Raw genomic sequence first — 22,383 nt, forward strand, 5'->3', positions numbered from 1 at the left:
AAGAAATCCCATCTTTTGACATGCAGAAGATGTTTTGGCTTACTGGGTTTTATTGATGGAATATATTATCAGATCTGCTGTTCCATAGTTCTTATTATCTGCTATTTTCTAGTTTGAAAAATCTGTGAAGTGGGATTTATTTTGCTTAACTAAGATCTAAAATAATTGTGTTTTGTTTTTGTTTTTTTTAATTCATTCTATTTTCATCAGTGGTCAGGAATACTGTCTGAGTGAATCTCAGACTTTTTCCATTTGAGTTAATTGGCCTAATTTGAACTAACAGCACATTGGTAAAGGGATGGTGTGGTCTCTAAATAGTGAATCCAGCCCAGTAACGCCAGTGATTTATCCTAAGGCTCAATTTTGAAAAACAGATGTCCCCACTTGACCATACCACTAAAAGAATAAACTCTTAGTATTTCAGTTGGCTCCAAATGCCCTTTTATGGGATCAGTGATATCTTTCATTCCATTTCATTCCTCTCCACTGTTTTTAACTTTATCATGAGCTGCTGTCTTCCTACAGGAATGGTAAATCCTTCCCAAAGGCAGTACATTTATTTGAACCACAGCCACTACAGCAAAAGGATCCCCAAAAGCACTCAAGTGCTAGCACAGCTCACTGATTAAGCCTAACTGGTACCTTCCCAGCCAGCTTACAAGAGACAAGCCAGTTATATTATCAAAGCTAAGGGGGACAATTTCTTCTGTTTAAAAGTCAGTATTCAGAGCATTTAAAGTACCCCACTGATGTGGACCTGAGTCTCAAATAGATTGTGAAACTGCCCAAAGCATTCTGGCTTCTCAACGGTATGGAGCCGTGTTGTAATTGTAGCTCTTTTAGTATGCCCCAGAATAGTATTTAGCCTGCAAGAAAAACAAGCATGCAAGGAGGAACACCTCCCTCCTTGGAGATACTCAAAAGCCATCTGGATAAGGTCCTGGGCAACACTCTCTAGGTGTTCCTGTTTGAGCAGGGGGATGGACATCGAGAGGTGCCTTCCAACATCAGGCATTCTGTTATTCTATGATTGATACAGGTACAGATGCAGATATCATATTGCCATCAGAGCTAGAATATAATAAGAATCAATATCAACTTAGAATATAAATATCAATTCAGAATACAAAGCACAACAGTCAGAATATGTTGGTGTAGCATTGGCTAGGTTAACCTGAGTTTGGATACCCAGGAAATGATATAAAAATCATGCAAAGATCAGCTGGAATTTTTCCACCAACAAACAAGAAAAAGACTACGTGGTAAATCATTTCTGCCTTATTTAGAGTTTTGTTTTTTTTTTTTTTTTAGAAAAAAAAAAAAAAAAAAGGGGGGGGCACAGGGAAGAACATTCACCTACCATTGGGCCACTATTTTTATCCAAAGGTTCCTATTTGCAGATACCCCTATTCACCTCAAGAATTTGCTGTTTTCTGCCCTAGCAGGTGAATATTAGTACTCTTTAAGGATAATCTTTCCTTTGGATTTTAAATATTCATTCAACCCTTCACATTTATTTTTCTTCTCATTTAGTATCCCCAGCATCACTCACTGCAGATGCTCCTTGTCACAGCAGCATAGGACTGAGCCATGTTGTGCAGTATGGCACCACTCATTACTTACTTTGTGCACTGCATAATTATCTGGTTACATATAATTCTTTCCATCTGTTACCATGACAGCCCAGTTGTCTTGGGGAGGCTTCCTTGAACTCTCAATACTTCCCACACAATGGAGTCAAATGACAATTACTTCACTTAATGACATCTACTGTACACCTGGAAACCACACCATTTCCAACAGCATCCAGTGAAGAGTTAAGCTCAGTGGAGAGATAAAGATAGAGCCTAATGCTCATAGAGCATATAAATTGCACAGTGCATGTGCAGGCCAACTAACTGAAAGGCTGTCTAGCCTGCCAGATTTCACATCCACTGGGTAGCTTGGGGGGACATGCAGTAGCCACCAAATCTGACCTACACCCTGTCAGTGTCAGCTCAGATCAGAGAACTGGCAAGAGCCTGGAAAGAATGTTGCTGCTATCTGACTCTGTCAAAAGGGGTTTTATTGTAGTGGTTTTATCTTGGGGAGATGTGATCTGAGAAAAACAGAAGATGCTTAGATGCATTTTCAAAAAGAAAGTGGTAGACATATGTAAATGCTTGAAGAAAGGGATAGGGGAAGTGAACAGGACATATGAGAGGCAAGAAGGATCAGAAGACTCACATAAGGGGTGGAGAAGCAGAAAAGGGTAATAAGAGGTTAAAAGCAGTGTGATAGTAGGTAGCTAAGCAAGGTAGGAAGAAAAACAAAACAGCATCTTCTATGCTCTTTTTTTCCCTCAATCAGATGAGTTAAAGGATCATAGAATCATGAAGGTTGGAAAAGACCTCAAAGATCATCCAGTCCAACCATCCACCTACCACAAATATTGACCATTAAACCATGTCCCTAAGTACCACATCTACCATTTCCTTAAACATCTCCAGGAACGACGACTTCACCACCTCCCCAGGAACCCATTCCAATACCTAACACTCTTTCTGAGAAGAAATTTTTCCTAATTTCCAACCTGAACTTCTCCTGGCACAACTTGAGGCCATTCCCTCTAGTCCTATCACTAGTTATGCGTGAGAAGAGGCTGAACCCCAGCTCCCCACACTTCCAGGTACCTTCCAACTACCTTTCAGGTAGTTGTAGAGAGCAATAAGGTCTCCCCTGAGCCTCCTCTTCTCCAGACTAAACAACCCCAGTTCCCTCAGCCACTCCTCACAGGACTTATGTTCCAGGCCCTTCACCAGCTTTGTAGCCCTTCTCTGGACATGCTCCAGGTCCTTCTTGTACTGAGGGGCCCAAAGCTGAACACAGTACTTAAGGTGCAGCCTCACCAGAGCAGGGTACAGGGGGATGATTGCCACCCTGGTTCTGCTGGCTACACTGTTCCTGATACAAGCCAGGATGCCGCTTGCCTTCTTGGCCACCTGGGCACACTGCTCGCTCATGTTCAGCCAAGTGCTGACCAACACCTCTGGATCATTTTCCTCTGCACAGCTTTCCAGCCACTCTGCCTCAAGCCTGTTGTGCAGCATGGGGTTGTTGTGGCCAAAGTGCAGGACAGGATCCAACACTTGGTTTTGTTGAACCTTATCCCATTGGCTTCTACCCTCCTGCAGACAGACACTTCCCCCCAGTTTGCTGTTGCCTGCAAACTTACTGAAGGCATACTCAATTCCCTCACCTAAATCATCAATATCAAAGAGGACAGGCCCAAACACTGACCCCTGGGGAACACCACTTGTGACCACTCTGGGCCCAGCCATCCAGACAGTTTTTAACCCAGCAAAGAGTGTACCTGTCCAAGCCATGGGCTGCCAGCTTCTCCAGGAGAATATTGTGGGAGACCATGTGCAAGGCCTTGCTGAAGTCTAGGTAGACTATGTCAACAGGCTTTTCCTCATCCACCAGGCAGGTCACCCGCTCATAGAAGATGAGGTTGGTCATGCATGACTTGTCTTTCATGTACACATGCTGACTGGGCCTGATCCCCCAGTTTTCCTGCATATGCTGTGTGATTACACTCAGGATGATCTATTCCATAAACTTCTCCAACACCAAGGTCAGGCTGACAGGCCTGTAGCTCCCCAGGTCCTCCTTATGACCCTTTTTATAGATGGACATCACAATAGCAAGTCTCCAGTCATCCAGGACCTCTCCAGTTGACCCAAGACCACTGATAGATTTTGGAAAGTGGCTCAGCAATCACATCCACCAAATCCCTCAGCACCCTCAGAGTGATCTCATCTGGCCCCATGAACTTGTGACTGTCCAGGTGGAGCAGGTCTCTAACTGTTTTCACCTGAACTGTGGGCGGTTTCTTCTGCTCCCCATCCCAGACTTCTAGGTTAGGAGGCTAAGTACCCCAAGGATAAGTGGTCTGGCTAATAAAGACAGATGTAAAGAAGGCATTAAGAACCTCAGCCTTTTCCTTATTCTCAGTTGTCATGTACCCCACCATGTCCAGTAAAGGATGGAGACTGTCCTTGTCCCTCCTCTTACTGATAATATATTTGTAAAAACCTTTTTCATTTTTTGTTCTCTTTTACCACAGTGGTCAGATCGAGCTCATGCCAGGCTTTAGCGTTTCTAATTTTCTCCCTGCATATGCCAGCAACTTCCTTGTAATCTCCCCACGTTTTCTGTCCCTTCTTCCACCAGACATAAACTCTCTTTTTCTCCTGAAGACCTAGGAAAATTTCCCTGTTCAACCACACCAGTCTTCTTTCCCACCAGCTCATGTTACAGCACACAGGGACAGCCTGCTCCTGCATCTTGAAGACTTCCTTCCTGAGGAGCATCCAGCCTTCCTGGACCCCTCTGCCCTTCAAGACTGACTCCCACATGACCCTCCCTACCAGTGTCCTGGAGAGTTCAAAATCTGACCTCCAGAAGTCTAAGGTAGCAGTTTTACTGACCCCCCCCCTCCTGACTTCACCAAGGATAGAGAACTCTACCATGTCACGGTCACTCCAGCCAAGGCAGCTCCTGACCACAGTATCTCCCACCAGTCCTTCTCTGTTTGTGAACAGCAAGTCTAGCAGGACACCCCCCTAGTAGGCTCACTAACCAGCTAAGTCAGGAAACTGTCTTCTACACACTCCAGGAACCTCCTAGACTGCTTCCTCAGGGCTTATGTCTGGGAAGTTGAAGTCCCCCACAAGAGAGAGCGCTGAAGATTGTGTGACTTCCACCAGCTGCTTGTAGAATACTCATCCATCTCTTCATCCTGGTTTGGCAGTCTATAACAGATCCCCACCAGGATGTCTGCCTTCTCCCTGATCCTTATCCACAAGGACTTGACTGTATCATTCCCAGCCCCAAGATCTATAACATCAAAACACTCTCTAATATAGAGAGCCACACCACCACCTACCCCTTCTGAAGAGCTTATAGCCACCTATTGCAACCCTCCAGTTGTGGGAGTGGTCTCACCACATTTCAGTGATAGTAACTACGTTGTAGTTTGCCTGCTGTACAATAGCTTCCAGCTCCTCCTGGTTATTGCCCATGCTGCATGCATTGGTGTAGATGCACTTCAGCTGAGCTATTGGCCTCACCCCCGCTCCTTATCTTCTTCCTATGCACTTGATTAATTGAACTGTGTTTCTAATCAGGCTCTCAGAGAGCCTTAATCACTCAGCATTTACCCTAGCTAGCAGGCATCCCTATTAGGATGGAACAGGGAGTGTTGCTCTCAACCCAGATGAACTTTAGTAGCCAGGAATGACCTAGCTCTCAGGATCAGGACAAGAATGTGGGAAGAGGATACAAGAGGTTGCAGGGGGGCTAGGCTGTGCTCACAGAGAGTTGGCTGGCAAGCAGAGAAGCTGGACTAGTCAAATGAGCCTGCATTTGTACACCACAAGGATACCCAGCAGCATGGATGAGGGACATCTAAGTAAGGGGGGGAAGTGGGTGTAGCAATATAATGCCTAAATTTGGCTAGCTCATTACAGCAGTATGAGAGGTATAGACAGCTGGGGAAAGTGCTAGTCAAGAAGGAATCTATCTTATGGGCAGGGAATTGATGAGGTGGGAGGTGGTACACCTGAGGGCAAGCTGTACCAAGTACTCAAAGAGTTACCATTACCTTCTTATAATAAAATAAGCAGGATTTTCAATACTGCACTGGAGAAATTGGTTTGGGGGGGAAGATTCATGACATCCATTTCACTGACTAGAGTATAAACAAAATAGGGTGGAAAATACTCAGAAATGACATATCCTTTATCCAAGCCATCATGTGACCTGAAGATATGGTTGGCAATTACAGCCCCCTGTATAATCCTAACTCTTACAAATAATGCTTTTATTCCCACCAGAGAAAAGGAGGGATTGAATTGCAAAGTGAAGAGCTCAGGTTGGCTGATAGAACTTGCTAATTCTGGAAAAGCTCTGTCTTGAAAATCAAAAATTGGAAAATGAATGTAAATCCACATAAAACCTTAATTCCACTATGTCTGAATGGTGTCTGTGCATTCTCTTATATCTTTACTGCAACTCTGCTTTTGAACTGAGCTATGAGGAGCCAAAAGCTCTGGTCCTGTAGGCTACCACTTAACTTTCTGCACATACAGAGTAGCACAGCTGCTAAACTGCACAGCCCTCCTCCCCTGCTTTAGCCCAGCAGCCCTTTGCATGAAAAGCCACTTACTAAAGCACATTCACCTATTGTAATTACACCAGCAACCCATGATCACCTCCTACCAAACTGCTGGCAGTCCCTTGGCTAGAAAAGCTCATTGGCCTTCGATTGACACAAGTCACACAGTGCAGCAGTGAAATAAGAAAAGGCATGCCAGATCTCTCCAGGGACACTGTGATATCTGTATTCGCACGGAGGTCAGGCAGAAGGCTGTGACTCTCCCAGATCGTTTCAAATCAGGCTGCTCTAACATATCTACCAGCTATTCAATGCAACTGCCTCGACACTGAGAATGCAGCTGGTGTGTTGGCCACTGCCAGCTTCAGGGAAGCCAGCTCACATTGGCATGTCTATGTGCCTTAATGCATTGCCACCTGCCTTGCTGAAATATGGAATTTGCAGAAGCAGACCTTCTGGGAGGACCCAGGCTGGCTGAGACATTGGCTGTGCAAGTGAAGGTTCTCTTTATTTGATCAAATTTGAAACCCACTGTAAAAGAGTGTAGTGAAAAGTTTTATTCGCACATTAAGTTTTACAAGTTTGTAGTCTGCATAGGACATAATATATGGGGGGAAAGGAGTAGAGAAGGAAAAAGCAAGATAAATTATAATGAGTTCTGAAATGCAGCTAGATATATTACACACAAAGAAAGCCACTTGTGCCAAACTAACTTTCTGGGCACGGTCTTTTCCTGAAAGAGCACAGGCAGTTTTGATCACCTGCATTGAGAGAGTTGAGATTTATATTATGTCCAAATTAAATTAGGGAGAAGAGTCTAAGTGCAATTTGTATTGCAGAAGGAGGGACTGGTGGTGTGTTTTGGTTTGAAAGCTGCGTGAAGCAGAGTAGGGAATTGCTGTCGGTGTGATGTGCACAGTGGGGTTGGAATCCCTGCAGAAGGAATCCATGTGCTGGCACAGTGCTATCAAGAGACTTGGTCCTGTCCCATTGCCTTGTGGACAGACACAAAATATGCCAGGTAGTTTTTACAATAGTCGCACATCACTTACTTCATGAGGATTTGAAGGGCCAAATACCTCCATCCAGTGCTTTCATGCATAAAGATTCTTGTTTCCTTATGAAACATTTTAAAAGCATGTCTATCTCCAAGATCACCCCTTTCTCTTCTTCAGATGTGCTGTGTGTTGTTTTGCATTATGACGCACAGTATTGGGCACTGTCTGTCAGATCATGTTAAGCTAAATCAGTGGCCTGCAGCAGAGACTCAGTGTGATTCCCAATAAATTGTCAGCAGAGTGGAAAGCAATAGCTGCCCATAATTTGAATTTCATGCCTGCTCCTCATGGAAATCCTATGTGACAGTTTGCTGTGCCTGAGAGCTAGCTCAAATAGACGCCTGCATCCTTAGAAAGTCTGTCTACTGGTCTGTATTGCCCACACAGCTTGCTGGTCACTCATCTCATGGCATAACATTGCTATACTGGCATCATGAATGCTTAAAACAAGAGGTTCATCAGTAGTTTAGAGTCCTGGATCCTGATTATAACAGCTGTGTAGAAATGGAAAACTGAAAACAACTGAAATTGAACTAACAACTGAAATTGAAATTAACTTGGCAAGAGAAAATAAAGAAATTTAGATGCTTTTATCCTGGCTCAAACAAGGAGTACACACACTGTCCTATATTTAGCTCTATATTTAGGCTTTCATGCTGCCCAAGAGAGTTTCTCAAGGCAGCTTTCTGCCTGGCCTTTCCTTAGGGTAAGTGCTTCTGCAGGAGATACCTGTGTCCCCTCCAGGTGTGCAGGAGTTCTGCCTGGCCCCTCACCTGTCCATGTTAGGAGTTGCTGAGCTAGGATGAAGGCATGGTCATGGCTAGGACCACACAGTCATGCTGTAAACACACAATATCAGAATCCCGCTGTTCACTCAATAAATGAGCTAAAGGCAATATAAAACTGTGTCACTTGATGGAAGGGAACACCAAGGTGCTGTCACTCATCACAAAGAACAGCAGTCTTCACACCTGGTCATCTGTTATCAAGGAGTTTCTTGTGTAAGAGTTTTTAAAAGGGATTTGAAGGAAAATAATGAGGGGGTTAGTGAATTTTTACAGGAAGTTTTTTTTAAGTATGAAAGGCAACATGGAAGACTGGGAAGTGTTTACAATGTTAATAAAGCAAAGGTATTGGAGGCTGCTGTTTTGGGCAGGCAGAAAGTGAGAGTCAATGTCTTACTGAGAGATAACACCGAAAGGTTATCAGAATATGTCACTGAAAGTGAGGACAAACAATGTGTATTTAGGGCTTGACAGACAAGGGAGAGCTGTAGAGAGGTACAAAATGAAGCACACAGTCAAAGAGACTGGTTAGAAGAATTCTCTTTGCAACATCATTTGGAACCGATACACGCAAGTCATAAATAAAAGATAGTGCTTGACCATCTCAGATACTTTGCATGGAAGTGTATGAATGTAAGGGTCCTTCACTCTGGAAAAAGCTCTTATGAATTCTGTTCTCAGCATTTCACAGGACAGCTAAAAAGCCTCCAAGGTACTCTGTTTTGTTCTCCAGAGCTTTGGAGCAGTATCTACTGAAGCTTTTACTTTTAACATCTGGATATCCTGTAGGCACATTTGCTACAAAAGATGGCTCATTCCAGCCAGGATTTGTAGTTACTGTGCCCACTCCAGACTGAATACTTTCTAAGCCTGTTTTCACCTCTAGCGATCAATTATTTGAGAGAGAAAGCAAATCTCCCTAACACCAAGAACGCCTTTCAAAGCATTCACACATTCTTCAAGCTTTGTGTGAACACTACCATAAATTTCATTCACAAGATAAATAATGAGAAAATACCTAACCTGAGTTGGCACATTCCCTAAATTTTATTTTAAGAAAAATCCAGAAACTCAGATCTGAGATAGGGCTTCTAGATACAAACGCAACACTGCTGTTACTACTATGATGACTGCTTCCGCTACTAATTGTAAGCGAAGAAAGAAACATCATATTCTGTGATTCTATATGTATATAAAGGTGAGAATTATGCTGAAAAAAATGGCAATCTGTGATCTCTACTGCTGATACAAGGCAGAAAGTACATGCCAGCTCATTACTTACAATAATAAGAAGAGGGCAAGTAGCACCTCCACATTCTGCCAGGGAATACAGAAGGTGTTTTTCTCTCACATTGCCAAGAAATCTGCTTATAATGCCTGGTAGAAGGCAGGTAGTATCTGCTTGGGATGCCAGTGAACAGGTAAGTAGCATCTGCTCATCATGCCACCCAACTGTGGGTCAACTCTGACACCAAGCCAAGTGGTGTAGTTGGAAGGTGTCCCTTCCAACAGAAGGAAGGGACGTCATCCATAGGGACCTGGACAAGCTTGAGAATTGGGCCCATGTGACCCTAATGAGGTTCAACAAGTCAAAGTGCAAGGTGCTGCATCTGGGTGAGGGTGATCCCAGACATTAATACAGACTGGGAGAAGAACTCATTGAGAGCCGAGAAGGACTTGGGGGTTCCTTGGAGAACAAAAACCTTGACATGAGCCAACAGTGTGTGCTTGCAGCACCAAAGGCCAACTGCATCCTGGGATGCATCAACAGAGACATGGCAAGTAGGTCAAGGAGGTGATTGTTCCCCTCTGCTCTGCCCTCGTGAGGCCCCACTTGGAGTGCTGTGTCCAGGTCTGGGACCCCCAGCACAAGAAGGATGTGTGGTTGTTAGAGCAGGTCCAGGAGAGGGCCACAAAGATGATCAAGGGGCTGGAGCACCTCTCCCACGAAGAAAGGGTGAGAGAGCTGAGACTGTTCAGCCTAAAGAAGAGAAAGCTCTAGGGTGACCTCATTGTGGCTTTTCAATACCTAAAGGAGGCTTATAAAAAAGATGGAGAGTGACTCTTTTCTCAGATAATGACAGGATGAGGGGGAATGGTTTTAAACTAAAAGAGGGGAGATTTAGGTTAGAGAGTAGAAGGAAATTCTTCACTCAGAGAATGGTGAGTCAGGGTGGCACAGGTTGCCCAGAGAGGTTGTGGATGCCCCATCCCTGGAATTGTTTAGGACCAGGTTAGATGAGGCCCTGAGCAACCTGATCTAATGGGTGGCATCTCCGCAGGGAGGTTGGAGCTAGCTGATCTTTGAGGTTCCTTCCAACCCAGGCCATTCTATGGTTCTATGATTCTATAAATTAATGGTTTTGCAGTTTAAAATGCTTTAAAAGGATGAAAACAGTAGTTAATAAATTAAATAAAATAAAATAAAATAAAATAAAATAAAATAAAATAAAATAAAATAAAATAAAATAAAATAAAATAAAATAATACATTTTTATCCCAAACTGTTAACCCCTAAAAATTCAGTGACAATCCCTAACTCTTCTCGAGCTATTGCAAGTAACTAACTAAACCAAACTCCTTCAGGCTCATCTTCTGCAAAGTTTTGTTCACACCACCAGCACTAATGCACCCAAGAAGCTGAACAACTGGGTTCAATTTTGCCTGGAAGCAAAATACTGCAGGACTCTTACAGAGTAAGAGTGTGCTCAAGGCAGAAAAGTTAGCATGGTCTGGTCCCTCAGCACATCCTCGTCTTATTCCCAGTTCTGACACACGAAAACCCCAAATGTTAATTCCATCCAGTGTCTTTATTCTTTTGTAATAAAGTAAAATGCTTTAAGTGGCTTTCTGAGAACCTCATACCCATGGACAGAATATAGTTTTCCCCCTTACCTCCCTTGAAAAGCAGAAACCATATGAGAAAAATAGGAAAAAAAATATATACTAACACTTAAAAAACAATGAATATTTCACTTTGTGTCTGAAGCTTAAGGCTTAGGTCATTTCATTATCATCTAGCTGGACTATTTCCTTTCACCAGCTTCCCAGGATGTCTTCTTATAACAAGATAACACATTTCAAAGATTTCAAAGGACAGGGTATTTAAATGTAGACCAAAAAGTAGATGCAAAAATAGCAGAGCAGTGTTTCAGCCAGTCAGACTTGGACTCTTAACAAAGCAGTAGCTCCTTTTGTAGGGGACAGGAGGCTTCAGTCAGTGATGACAGACATGAGTGAAGGAATGAGGATTAATACCACTTCTCTTACAAGCTGACTCAAACCCAATGCAGAGAGTATAAGAGCACATCAAATTTCTGAGCCCCTAGAAGAACCACCCAGCAGAACTATTTACTACCACAAAAATAAACTCTCATGAACAATTTTATCAACATGAAGACTAGAAGCAGTTTCCAGACCTGATACATTTGAGTGTTGTATAAATCTTCAGTCTTTTAATTAAATGTTTTCAGAGTTAGCAAAACTACAGCTATTGCAGGAGATGGTTAAAGCCCTGTTTTCAACTAGCTCAGGTCACCATCTTTTCAGGCCTATAAATCCAAGCAAAAAGGATAGACTGCTTAAATCTGATAAAACCTAAAAATATTTTAATTTCAACTAAATTTTTAGATTCTGAGACAGCTTCCTGCCTGACCTGTTCTCACACCTCTGCCTCAAGTCAAACCAAATCTGCATTTAATAAGTAAAACCATGTTAAATTATACAGGTCTAGCCCATTCAATGTGAGGCTGAATATATTTGATAAAATCAAGAAGAAGCAGCATTAGCACATCATTTTTATGTAACATCAATAGGCACAAGCTATGGTAGTGTGTGATTTACAGTATAGCTGAACATTACCTATATTTGACAAGCGTGCATTCAAATCCATCAGCTTAAATGAATTTCAGTGCTTTGCGAGGAACAACTCCATTTATTGTTCTTTTAATCTTTGAATATAGATGTTCTTCTAAAGTGAACTACACCAAGTGTTCTTGAATATGTTGCTTCCTCATGATTTTATAGCAATAATTATCCACTATAGAGTGCAAGTATTTCTGAAAGATGTTTTGATGTTTTAAGGTGCAGACTATAATTATGTGTTCCCAGCAGATTAGTGAGAAAACAGGTACTTCAGCCTGCCTTCCTTTCCCTTTGTCCCCTGCTTCCAGCCCCAATTCTCTAAACATGCACAGACACACTCGAATAAGCAGGAAACTAATCTTATTATACTAGCAGGAGGTCTAGGGGCTTCTGATCTTTAAAGCTCTAAGATGCTATTTAGGAACTAAAGCAATATGTGAAGTGAATTCTAAGTTGAAGTAGGAGTAAAAACTCACAAAGGTATTTACAGTCCCTTTTAGGCTCTTCTAGGCAAGGATGGTGTATTGCTTCCCTTTTCAAGGTTTGCTCATTTGTTTTTCTGTATGTTATGCTGCACGTTTCAGTGGCAACCTGAGCTCTTCCATGGTGCCATTGCTGATCTCCATTTAGCAGAGCTGCTAGCACTAGAGGATAGAAGAAAATCCTCAGCCTTCCTGCCCCCTTCGTGCAATATCCTTCTCAATTTTTGCCTTCCTCAGACGTGCGTGAAGAGAAGAGGATACCAGAGTCTGTATCATGGGTCAAGCTCTGTGGCAGAGTTACAGCACAGAAGAAGCACCCTCGCTACTCGCAGAATTACATCCCTCCTTATAACGATGCAGCCAAGAATATGCTTCCACATCTCCCTTATGCTGGAAGAAGAAAAAGCATAAAAACAACAAAACTAACTAACTAACAAAAACACGCTACAAATCCAAAGCAGAACAGAAATAAAATGCAGGCTTTGTGCATGCACTAAATTATTGATTTTAAAAATCATTCTTTGAGTGTTGCTTCTGTATTCAGCCTGAAATTCAGATAACCCAAGAATTTTTAAGCACACTCATTTATATTCTTAACGGCTATTCATTGCAGCCATGTTGATTTCCCATGACACTTAATATTGGCTGCAACAAAGTTTCGTGCAAAAGGATCATTCTTCATGCAAGTATCCATTTATCCCCACAAGAAAAAAATTTAGCCTGCAAACAAGAGTATATGTGATTAATTATTTAGCAAATGTTATCTCCTAATCTCCCATTTAAGAAGTTTAAATTACCCAACTAGAAGGCAGAAACAATGCCACTTGAGGTAGCTGTTCTACTAGGCTAAGTTAACATGAAACAGTGAAGATGAACTGCATGAAATCAACACAAAAACTACAGGCAGTTAACTCAGAGTAGCAAAGATTTATAACTAAAGAATACGTTCACAGAAAAGACCTCTTGTTTCAGCAGTATCATGGCAGCAAAATTCCAGGGATGTCGATATTATATACTTTGCTCGAGCAATATAGGCACAGCATACTTCTCAGCAAGCCTTGTTTGACAGAATATGATTGTCACCCACACATTTCTACACCTTTTACCCCTGTGTTTGCACACGCATGACTCCAGCACTGACTGTTGTTGCCCCAAGGCTAAAACTAATGGGATTTTCTTCAAAATGATGGGATAGTCTTCAAAATGCATCCCAAATTGAGAGCCAATCTTCATTAGTATTCCCATCATACCCTCAATCTAATCAATCTCTCTGCATTGTAATTCAATAAATAAATAATTAAGGATGAAAATCCTCCACAGGCAATCCATAACATTGCTGTATGACTGCGCATAAGTGCCCAGTTATTACTGTGTGATAGTAACCACCTCTGAGCCTGAAAAATGAAACACAGAAATTAGGTCCAGAACCATTTTGTAATCACATCTACAAGGCTGACAATCTTTGGGTCTCAAAAATTGAGTTTTGATTTTTATTATTTCTGTTTTAGCAATAATTGCTTTCTGTTAGAACTACTGGTTGGATGTCATCCCAGTGTCTACCTCCAGTACCCTTTCAATTTATCAGATAACGATGTGTCTTTTAATGATGTTCACAAATTCAGTCCAAACTCTTGTTGATAGCTACAAAAATTAAATGTTTCTCGGGAGCCCATCCATGCTTTGCAGGGTCTTTCCCAGAAGGCAACTCACCAATCACTTGATTAATTTCTTTGTTTCTAATAGAAATGTCCATTTCTTCCACTGCTTTTGATGAAAGTTTAGCAAAAGCCCATCGCTGAAAAAACAAAAGTGCTTACCTCCTAAATAGATATCTGAGACAGAGGGTCTCATAATATCTTCAGAACCACCAGTCAATTTCCTAAGGAACCTTAATCCTTCATCCATCTTATTTCTTCAGTGAAGGGATGATCACAGAATTTTGTGAGGTTTTTAAATCCCCTTAGGAAGCAGTCTTGCCACCCTGTGCAAAATATTGCAGTCAAGGTATTTTTCCCCCTTCTTCTAAGTTGCAGAAATGACCTTCCTGTGGAAGCAGCGAGAGGTGCCGTTAACCAGTGCCTGAGATCGATCAGCAGTGATAAGACTGACCTACCCCTCTAGTTCAATAAAGGATGCTGGAGCACTGCTTAGACACTTGAATATTATTTTTGCAGATCTTAGAATAATTCAGCCTTTCTCCTCTCCTTCTTTAAGACATATTTTCTGAGTAATGCCTCCAAAGCATTCCAACAGCAACTGCTGAGAGCTGTAGAAACTGGCCTGAGGCCATACCACCCTATGCCATGATTCTGCCAAGTTTCAAGGAGCAAAGCTGTGAAATCACCCTGAAGACAAGCACCAGCACAGGAAGCAGCTCTCTTTGAGAAGCCATGCCAAGTGGTGAACGTTTCTGCATAAAGGAGGTTGGAAACATCTACATATACACCTGTACAACTTCAGATCAGTGATGGGTCCTTCCTTAAGTCATAGTCCCTAAGTTTTACTGTAAGCAAATTCCTCTTTTTGCTGAATCACATAAATAGGGAAAGTGGTCTGAAATGAAAATGTAAATGTTTGTGCCCAGGTGTTGTATAAGTAACTGTTGTCAAGGAAAGCTCTCCAAAATGGAGTCCTGGAGTTTACCAGTGACTGGCCACCAGCCAGTCTTGTGGCAGCCTTGTGGCATGACAATACAAGCTCAAGGCAGCTCAACATCCGGTTTCCAGACCTAGCAGTGCTGGAGGTTCCCTGTCTCTGAAAAACTGTGTTACCTCTCCAACTCTGCCAAAGAGTATTTCAGTGGGGCTGGCAGTGTAGGCACCACTGGGTGCCTAGCAAGGCACCAGAGTCATATTTGCAGAAGGCTGGAGCAGGTGCAGCTGCAGCCGAAGGCAATGTGTTGTATAGTCTTGGATCAAATCCCTGATGCCTCCCTGTGGGTATGCAACCAGAGATGTTTTTGACCTCTATCCCTGTCTCATAGCTCCTGATCACTAAAATGAAGCTAATACTTCTCACAGTGAACAGTAAGAGCAAGTACATTAATATTTGTGAAGCATTTGGATACTGTAGCAATGAACATCAAAGGAGAGCCCAGGAGGAAATTAATAATTGTCTTCCGAATATGCTTTGAATAGTGTGCGTAAATAATTCATGGAGCTGCACAGCGAACAATGAGGAAAACAGCACTACAGAATATCTGCTTGTTCCCTGAGCACCACCTCTTCTGTACATGGAAGATGATGAGGTTGGAAAATAGTATGCAGACATGTACTGTGCTATTGTACACAAAGGCAATCTATTAGATTTGGACAGGTAACCTAATTCTCTAAATTTTCCTTTTGCAGGAAGGGGACTTATAAATGGAAAGATAAGCAGCTGAGAAGGAAGAAAATATAACGGACACATAATCCAATCACACGTAAAACTGTTTGTGCCCATTCAAATTATAAGTGTGGTTTTGCAGCACTCCATTTCCCTATAGTACAGAAGGGCTACGTTTGGTTCAGGTCCAACTTTCTGGTACAACTGAGTATTACTTACTCCCCAAACTAGCAGAAATGAGGAAAAAAAAAAAAAACATGATTCCAGAAAGATAAGTGCCAGCTCCTCTGCTGCTGACAGAGAAGTTAGACATAGTCCAAAGATTTTTGGTAGAGTAATTCTGTACACAGAGGAAATGGTTCAATACAGGTGAAGATTTTTCATTAACTTTCTAACTGGGTACAGCAGGTATTTGTATTAATTTAAAAAAAGAAATGCTCTGTGCTTTGAAGTGCCAACTTTTTTTGTATTTGATGATGTAATAAAATAATTCTAATTATTTATGCTTCCTTAACTGAGAAATTCTACTGGGGGAAAAAAAAAAAAAAAAAAAAAAAAAAAATGGATTTGCTCTAATACCTTCCTATCAGGTGCTTGACATATGTTGCAGAATGCAATTCAAACTACGTATTAGTGCAGAGGACAGACCTGAAGGAACAGGTGCTGGTGGCCTGTTCTGATTCATTAAAATCAGTGGAAATATTGGGATGGATTTCAACAGGAACAGACAAGCACATTCATAGAGGAGGGATGGCTTTATGCTAAAGGGACTCATAGGCCCGTGCTCTATTTTTAGTCCTGAGACAGAGTCTCACTGCAATCCTGATTTAATCTGTGGAACAGTGACATTAATCTTGTGCTTTATAAACTCACCTGGCTCCTGCACAGCTTGCTCTATGTGCTTTTACAAGACTTAACATGTTTCTGGCTATCAATGATCACACTCAAATACACAGGCCAGGAAAAAAAAAAAAAAAAATCAAGAAAACTCAAATTCCGTGAAGGCATGAGGAAAAAATATACTGCAGGAAGTAATGTCTACTGCAAATGCCTATCAAGAGATCCACTTAATTTTCCTTCTTTTGGACCTCTCTGCTTTCAAACTTTTCAAACTTTCTCATGCAGACATTCTTTTGTGTGCCATTCCTGTTGGCCCAGGTCAGATACAATGTTCAGCATGTCTAATCTCCTACCCATCATGTTTTTGTACAGCAAGCCAACAGAACAACCCCAGAAGCATGGTGTGAGAAAATGCACACTCTGTGTGTGCATGACAACCTGAAATGTCCAGCCTTGGATCAGTGTTACTGTTCTGAGTATTAGTATTGATGTCAATGAGAGGAATATGCAATACTGAAATTCTCATTCAACATACAAAGCCACAGCACCTTCCTGTTTTATCTGTTTTTCTTCCTGTAGCTCTTTAATATCATTTGATTTTACTGCATTTATTCTCTGTTCTTGCATGCAAGGTAAATTGCATGCCATGTAAAACCCATCCTCTTGTGAGCCAACCCAGTACAGGTCAAAGAATGTCCACAAAAGGCAGTACAGAAAAATGATCATGTCCTTTAGTTCCCAGCATCTGAAGCAGTGGACTTGTGTTAGCATGACACTTGGCCTATGCTTTGTTTTATTGACAAAGCATGAAATTATTCCCCCCAGGTTACTTCAGATTCTCATGGTTTTCTGTACTCCCTGACTTTCCAGCCCTCAATTACTTAAATTCAATTTTATTAGGAAGGTAAAATTTTATGAAACCAGAACAGACAACAGATAATAAACCACCCAAATCCATTAAACAAAAACATAAGACTCACAAGTTGTCTTGGCAATAGCTTCAACCCCTGCCTCACAGCTGCATACAAAAAAGCAGATAACTAAGCAGTTCCCTCCTTCCCTTCCTTCACTGAACCTCAGCTATGGGCATGATCCTGTTTAGGCAGAGTTTGACACTGGTGTCCTACACACCCTCCAGCATCCCACACTCCTGGTACAGGTTGCTGGTTGGAGCCCATCACACAACACAATATTCTTAGTTTTTTTTCTCAAAGATTCACAGTCCCCGGCTTGCCCGTCCTACATGCTGGCAGACACATTTCTCTGCTAAAGTCAATGAGGCTCATCCAATTTTCACCAAAAAAGTTCCTAAACTGTATTTATTTGTTGTTCTGTTTATGAGCAGTTTGAATTTAAATATTTTGCAAGCTAGGCAGTAGATATAATATCTATTATTTTGAGCAACCTACAATTATAAAGACCTTATTTTAAACTTAGAATGATGGTAGTTGTGTAGAGAGGAGTAGATTATTAAATGAAGGCAATAACAAATCTGTCAGAGTAAACTGTAGAAACCATGGCCATAGGGTGGTTAAATGGTTGTGTACTGAGTGCTGTTTTACTATAATAGCTACCATTAAACTGAAGTTTTATCTCCACCATTATTGATTTATTTTGCTGAACTTCCTAAAAACAGCCCAGTTAAAATTTCAGTTCTAGAAGTGTGGTGGTTTTTGCTCTTGCCAAAAGAAGAATAATAGGACTTTCCACTTAGATCAGAGGCAACTGTATCAACCACACCAGACTGCAAAGAGCCTACTAAAATAATGTTCAAGCTTTCAATTACAGGTAAGGTACCGGGCAGGACTTAGCCCACATGCCCAAGTTGATACAGAAATTTGGAGGGGTTGGTTTGCAAAGGCAGCTTTGGAAGTAGTCAGGGACAGGGCTGTGACTCTGAAGGAGCTCATTCAGCATTAATTGCCTGGCTGAGGAGCCAAGCCTGGCAATCTCCTAGCCAGGCTGACCAGAAACCTGAAAACACCACACAGGATGGCTGTCATGCGAGACACCTGGTAATGTCCAGAAGTTAACCCTGAGAAGGAGCCAGTAACTCCTCCAGCAAAGCCAGTACCAACAGACTCTACACCTTTGAGGAGGGGATCTTGGAGGTTCTTATAGATCTGGGGAGGGAGACCTTATAGCAGCCTTCTAGTACTTAAAGAAAGCCTACAGGAAAGATGGAAAGGGACTCTGTCAGGGAGCATAGTGTTAGGACGAGGTAATAGTTTTAAACTAAAAGAGAATATATTTAGATTAGATAAAAGGAATTCTTTACTACGAGAGTGGCGAGGCACTGGAACAGGTTGCCCAGAGAAGCTGTGGATGCCTCATCCCTGGAGGTGTTCAAGGCCAAGATGGATGGTGCTTTAGCAATCTGCTCTGGTGAAAGGTGTCCCTACCTGCGGCAGGGGTGTTTAGGTGATTTTCAAGGTTTCTTCCAACCCAAACCATACTATGATTCTATGATATATTAGTTGTATTGGAAATGGATGTTGAGTTCCCAAGGTGAGCAGACGTTTAACTTCTACAGAAATTCAGAACCTCGTGAAAAAGATTAGTTTGGGCTCTGGATTCGTAAGGCCTATCATGCTTCAGCCCTGCACAGACACAGAGGAAGCAATTGAATGAAAGCAGGGAAAAGAGAAAATTGCCCAAATTTATCATAAGCCTTGTATTTATATAAATATTGAGGGGGATAGAGAGAACCCTGCACCGTTCACCCACAAGCATCTTATAAAAACTTGTCTCATTTAAACCATCTTAAATTTTCTGTTAATGGTGGCAAGGACAACAGTGTACCTACACAAACAGAAAAATTAATGAGGAAAAGGTCTAGCATCAGGGTCATCGGATGATAGATCTCCGCTACTGTTGTAAAAGCAAAAAAGGTAGCTATGTAGGACAGAAGACTGCTTTGCTTTTGCTACTCTTTTCCAGTGCGGTACCTTTTATATATGCAGACTGAGTGGAATGCATCATAAAAGGTGACATTTTATAACAGCAGTTTGTAAATTTTACGGAAGCTTACTGCCTGTAAATCACACAGCTTATTCCCTCACCGACTTTATTACTGCAAACCCAACCATGGGTAAAACTCCATGTCAGTTTACTTGAAATTTATCTTTTTTATTCAGACTGAACTAAGGTCCTTTAATATTCCTTTTCTTCTAATGATAAACCCATCCTGATGATCTTATTTCCTTTAGAGACATTTTGAAGGACTCTAACTTATCTTGAAAAAGCAATTCCTGTTTTTGGTAGTTTCTATCTTGCTCCTATTTTCACATGCATTTCTGCTGTCAAAAGATGTGCTTTTCCCCTTTATTTCAATTATGTGTATTTATTTTTATTCCAAATCCCCCCCAGGCACCTAACCCTTTTTAGATCTAAACCATTTCCTTTTGACTTGCCTTGATGTGCTTCGACTAGCTTCACAGCCAGACATCACAGACTGTTTTTTACAGGATCTGTGCACAGACCTGTTCTTTATTTGGTAACATCCACATTTATTTCATAGTGGAGCTACACAATTTATTCTTCCATCTGTACAGACAGTATTCTCATGGTTAGTGTTCGCAGGCTTTGATGGAAACTGATGGCACAAATTCCTCATGCATCAGTGAGAATTTTGTGAATGAGGTGGTAAGTGAATTAACTTATTTTACCAAAGAGCTTCATGGAGTAGAGTGCCCCAACAAATGAGTTTCTCTCTGTTTACAGCAGTTCTTATGTTCTGCTTATGGCCCTGTTCATACTCTGTTTTCAGCCCTAATTGAAAACAAGCCTAGATTCTGCTCAAACCCCTCTTTTCAAGTGTAGACAAGACCAAACTGTTTGGAAACCAACATGGAATGCTATTTCTTCAGGATAGTTCTTAATGCAATTGTTGGAAAGTTTGATCTTATTTTCCTTGGCAAGACAAGATTTGCACTCAGGTTAGAATTATTTCAAAGCACTTGCTTTTGGAGCTCAGGAAGATATTAGCTGTGAGAAGGTGTTGATTGCGGTGGAAATTTGCCAACATGTAACAGGATATGACACAACCCTTCTTCAAACTTAGCTGCTGACTCTGTGCCTGTTCTGCATTCACATTATTTTTAATAAGGATGGTATGAAGTTTTACTAATCCTTGCAAATATATCCTGATTTGTATGAAGTGTTTGGCACCAGAAGCTGGCCACTGCCAAAAGTCCCTCAAGACTCTGAAGAGCAGCTCACAGCCAAGGCCCCTTTTGGGGCTCATGAAATCTTTTAGTCCTTAGGCAAAGAATGCCAACAGTGTTCAGAAAGATTATGTTTTACTGTATGGATGAAACAATCTCCCCTTGTGGCTACTCTAGCCAATGACATGAGGCTAAAAATTAAATTCTGCAGTGCTGATGGTCTTCTCACTTATTTCACAAGGTGGAGAATACTTTGACTGAAATAATCTTGGAGTTACGTTTACTCAAAGAGGAGAAAAAAAAAAAAAGTTTCAATATGTTTTGCTTTGTAGCTGCATAGCTCAATAGAAATTGGGCTCCAAGACAGCCCAAACAAGAATAATTATTTATTTGATTAAGTAATTATAATACTTGAGAGATCTGTTACTACTTTGGAGTACAACAGGTTAATAGCTTAATGCGAGATTCAGGTATTTTAAAAGGCATTTTTGATCCTACAGATGAAGGGAAACACCTACTGGGATATTCTAAAATCCTAGAATTCAGAGGGATTTTACACTAAAAGGTAGAGACATGCATATTGTTGGCTAGGTTAGAGTAGGAGTCACGTTTTGCTCAATTATCATCATCCATACACCAATAACCTCAGTATCTTGAGGTGTCTAGCAAACATAATGGGCTCCATTTAATTAGTCTTTATCCACAAAGATGTCTGTCAGGCAGACATCTAGACATTCAAAATAGACAGTTTGTCCAACTAAACATGGCACACTGCTAAATGCTACATATGCTCTAGGCTTCCTTATCCTTCAGAGGGAAACCTCTGGCCACATACACAGCTTTCCTTTCAGGTTCAGTGTTCTCTTGTAAAAGGAAGCCAGCCCCAAGGCAGCAGTCTGAACATACCACAGAAGACCTTGTAAACACACCCTAGGGTGTCCAACCTGCAGCCTTATGCCATGGTGATAATGAAGGTGTTCAGATAATATTTACTGCTGATTATGAAATTGATATTTCATTTCCCAGAAGATTTCCCTGAGGTATCCACAAGCAAAATCCACGTACTTCTTCTTGGATCCTCAGAGATCAACCTTTAAAGGCACTTAATTGCTGTATTTTAAACAGTCTACTCAGAAATTAAATATTGCATAGAAAAAAATGGTTCCAATAAAAGGGAGTACAAATCATGACAATTCCAAAACATAAATCTCTTTGTTACTTCTCACTACTGTTCTGTAGCTACTTCTGCTAACCCTTTGCATGTTTTATTGAAGCTCTTTTTTTTTTTTTTTTTTTTTAAGTATGTAGAAAAGAGATTGGGAGACAGGTGGACAGTGAGGACATTTCCAGTTCCATACGTGAAACAGGATCATTCAGAAAGGAATTCTGAAAGATATTTCCAAAGAATGAATGTTTTGAGATTATCCATTGTGTGTGTCCAGGACATCTTTTTTATATGTAATTTAATTAGCATTGAGTAATGACATTACATTTTATATTGCTAATCACATATTATAATTACCTAATTACAAATTGTAAATATATGATTACATGAATTTGCACCAGAATTCATAATTACACTTAATTACACTAATTGCATCAATCTAAACTAATCAACCAGAGAATACCAGGAAAAGTCATGCAAACAAAGCCTACAGGGAAGAACTTTTTGAGAGTGAGCCCACATTCCCAGAGACATAGCAC

This window comes from Aythya fuligula, chromosome 3, assembly GCF_009819795.1.
Source record: "Aythya fuligula isolate bAytFul2 chromosome 3, bAytFul2.pri, whole genome shotgun sequence".
Lineage (NCBI taxonomy): Eukaryota > Metazoa > Chordata > Aves > Anseriformes > Anatidae > Aythya > Aythya fuligula.